The following is a 4,068-nucleotide window of genomic DNA, read 5'->3' on the forward strand; positions in this document are numbered from 1 at the left end:
AAGGAGCAGACATGAGCGTCACAAATAGGCTTATTAAAGGGTCAAGTAGGGCCCTGACCTTTAATCTCAAAAGTTGAGATTCTGAAGGGAACTTAGACATGTGATTCTAAAGTCAAGTCTGTCCTATGAAATATAAAAGCACACAAAATTTGGTGTCAATCAGACACCAGACGGACGCTCCACGACACCATATGTTCATTCGCCAAAATCATGTTTACACCCACCCGTTTGAAAATGCCTCAAAATATAGTATAGAGGGAGACAAGGTGTCAGCTCTCCACCAGCCCTAGGCCCTCTTGCCTAAGTGAGCTACCTGTGGCACATACGTGTGTCACAATGCGGATGAGCATTCTAAGACAAGTGTCTCAGGCGACTTCCATTGAAATGGGTCTTTTAAGAAAAGTACTGAGCGGCATGGGTGTGCCGGTATTATGCCCTAGGCCATGTGTTAGAGGTTGGATTATGCATCTTCTCTCTAATATAGAGTACGTAAATGATATGACATGAACACGGGAGGGCCAATGCCATGATATATTTTATATGGAGACATGTTTGGGATGTCTCGACGTTATGAACAACACGTGGACCCGTTCTCGATGGCATGATCGAGTGAGCTACGTTGACCGATGACACCCCATGACTTGGGATGATGTCAAGACATATGGGCCATGTTTCTTGGGAACCAAGATGATGTTGGATGCGGCATTTCATTGAGAGACCTTGGCCTCGATAAAAGGCAAGGACGACTCGAATGACTTTGCCTAGTGTAGAAGTAAGTCGGTTGTGTCGCAGACGATTGAACATACACGCACAGACATCGTGTGTGGCCGAATAAGCTTAGATTCTGCACAAGTGATATCCGATGCGTGAAGATAAACCTTGCCTAAGGTTCGATGCAACCATAAAGCTGAGCAAAAAATGAATATGGTTATTTCTTATTTTATTTTTTTCAATTCCTTTGGCCTATTAGCTCAATTGGTTAGAGCGTCGTGCTAATAATGTGAAGGTCGCAGTTATGTAACCTAAACTCGATTGACTGGATTAGGAGCTACTGGTCTGCAATATGCATAAAATCTATTGCCTATTTGATATGAATCCAACAACTAATCACGTGCATGTACTCGAAGGACCGATTACAAGAAGCAAGGTTAAGAAGATTCAAGAGGCCTATACATTGCATCTTCAAAAGCTAGCTAGTGTACCGGTTGAAACAAGGACTTTTGTGCCCAAAAATCTTTATAGCATTCGCATATCAAATCAAGAAGATAATGGAGTGGCTGATATTGGAAAATAATTAGAAGACTTGCCTTTGGTAGTTGAATTACCAATTAAGGAAATTATTAATGCTTTATTTGCTTCCTTTTATATTTAATAGCATTTATTAATAGTTTGTATGAATTGCCTTATATTCTTCAATTTGTATTTAATAGCATTTATTAGCATTTATTAGTGGTTGGTGGCTGAACTTTATTTTGTTAGGGTTATCTTTTGGGCCTATTTAAAGGCATGTAATACTCATGTTTGGGGGATTTTGGTTGAATACAGAAAAAACCTTTGTGTTTTCTTGATACCCTTTTGGTGTTATTCTTTTTCAAACCTTGCTTTAGGTTTGATGTTTAAACCGATTCATTGAATTAGTTTTGATCAAGCTAATTCTGGAGTGAATTGTCTTGGTATCTAAGAGTGACCATCATAGATTCCAAGTTCGATCTAAGAGTCATTCATCTTCTAACCAGCTCTTGGTTGGAATCAATCCGTTAAGTTAGCTTTCTCTGTGAGCGTTTTGCAAGGATTCTAGAAGGACCTCTAGCTTTGCAAATTCCAGCATTGTAGGCGCTTATCATTTGGTATCAGAGCATTTGGTCGACGTTCTTTGGCCGCTCTAGAGGTGAAATATTTTTATTGTTATTTTTTTTGTATCAATTTTTTTGTCTCTCTCAGATTATCGGGAAAAAAGAAAAAAAAAAAAAAAAACCAGACTTTACATTCTTGACCTAGTACCAAAAGCCCACCTTTGAGTGTTAAACACGAGCGTCCCTGAGTAAAATTTTTGTGAGAAGTGTTGAGAGGCCCCTTGATAACAATGTCACATAATGGAGAAGCAGTACCACCAGTTCCAGATCTTAATACAACCATTCTTCAAGCAATTCAAGGTATGATGGAAATGATGATGGAAGATAGACAAGAAAGAAGGGCGCAACAACAAAGACAAGAACGAACATTACAAGAAGATGAAGGTATAGTAGTACAAGAAAGACAAGTTGATGGTAGATGGAGAGGAAGAAATAACCATGCAACTATTATGCAACCTAGAAGGATGGAAAGAGTACATGAAGATAGAGATGGGGGAGTTAAACTCAAAATCCCGCCCTTTTGTGGAACGGCAGATTCTGAGGCATACTTGCAGTGGGAAAGAAAGATAGAGCATGTGTTTGATTGCAACACCTATAGTGAAAATAAGAAGATGAGACTTGCTATTGCCGAATTTACCAATCATGCTAGTGATTGGTACCAACATCTCAAATCCGAGAGAAGAAGAAAAGAGGAGAATCCAATAGAGACATGGGAAGAACTTAAAGAAGCCATGAGAAAAAGGTATGTTCCAAAACATTATGAAAGAAATTTGAAAACTAAATTGCAAGGTTTGAGGCAAGGAACAAAAAGTGTGGCGGAATATTATCAAGAGATGGAAACTATGATGGAAAGAGCAAATGTTAGAGAAGAAGAAGAAGATACCATGTCTAGATTCCTTGGAGGTTTGAATCGAGAAATTGCTCATCTTGTTGACAGAAATCCACCACCATATCTGGAAGACATGTATCATTATGCTCTCAAAATTGAAGACCAATTGAAGGAAGAAAAAGAGCATTAAAAAAGGTACACATCACGAACTAACACCTTTTCAAATTCTAAAACTTGGAACAAGGATAGTTTTGTGAATAGAAATGAATCAATGTCACCAAAAGAAAAGTTTGTGGCTGCTAAAAGAGTGGAGGCTGAGAGTTCCATTGGTAAAAAGAATGAAGCTTCAAAGACGGTAAAGGAGAAGTCTAGTTCTATTCAATGTTGGAAGTGCAAAGGGTTTGGACACATGAGCAAAGAGTGTGTTAATAAAAAAGTTATGGTGATAAGGAATGGTATACTTGATTCAGATGATGAATGTGAGGATCATGACTCACAGCTTGTGGAAGAAATCGCAGCATATGATGATGAGTATGTTGAAGAAGGTAATTCCATATCTTTGATCACAAGAAGGGTACTCAATGTTCAAATCAAGGAAGAGAAATTTGAAGATCAAAGGGAAAACTTGTTCCACACAAGATGTTTGGTCAAAGGAAACCCATGCAGCTTGGTGATTGATAGTGGAAGTTGCACAAATGTGGTAAGCAGCTTCCTTGTAAAAAGACTTCAACTTTCTGTCCATCCCCATCCAAAACCATACAAACTTCATTGGTTAACAAACAAAGAAGAAATTAAGGTGAACTCCCAAGCTCTTATTTCTTTTACTCTTGGAAGATATAAAGATGAAGTTCTTTGTGATGTCGTACCAATGCATGCGGGGGACATCTTATTCGGCCGACCTTGGCAATATGATAGAAAGGTAACATTTGATGGTTTGATGAACAAGTATACTTTTACTTTGTGTGGGAAGAAATTTACTTTACTTCCATTGTCTCCATATGAAGTACATTGTGACCAATTGAAATTAGAGAAGAAAAGAAAAGAATCTGAAGAACAACAGTGGAGAGAAGAAACCAAGGTAAAGGTGAGAAAAAAAAAATGGGAAAAAAAAAAACAATATTCAGTTCTTGTCCGGAAAGAACGAAGAATTTGATTTGAGGACAAATCCTTTTAAAGAAAGGGGGGATGATATGAATCCAACAACTGATCACGTGCATGTACCCGAACGAGCAATTATAAGAAGCAATACAAAGAAGATTCAAGTATCAAATCAAGAAAATAATGGAGTGGCTGACATTGGAAAGTGATTAGAAGACTTGCCTTTGGTAGTTGAACTACCAATTAAGACAATTTATGAATTGCCTTATATTCTTCAATTTATATTTA

This window comes from Cucurbita pepo, unplaced genomic scaffold (genome assembly GCF_002806865.2).
Source record: "Cucurbita pepo subsp. pepo cultivar mu-cu-16 unplaced genomic scaffold, ASM280686v2 Cp4.1_scaffold000178, whole genome shotgun sequence".
Lineage (NCBI taxonomy): Eukaryota > Viridiplantae > Streptophyta > Magnoliopsida > Cucurbitales > Cucurbitaceae > Cucurbita > Cucurbita pepo.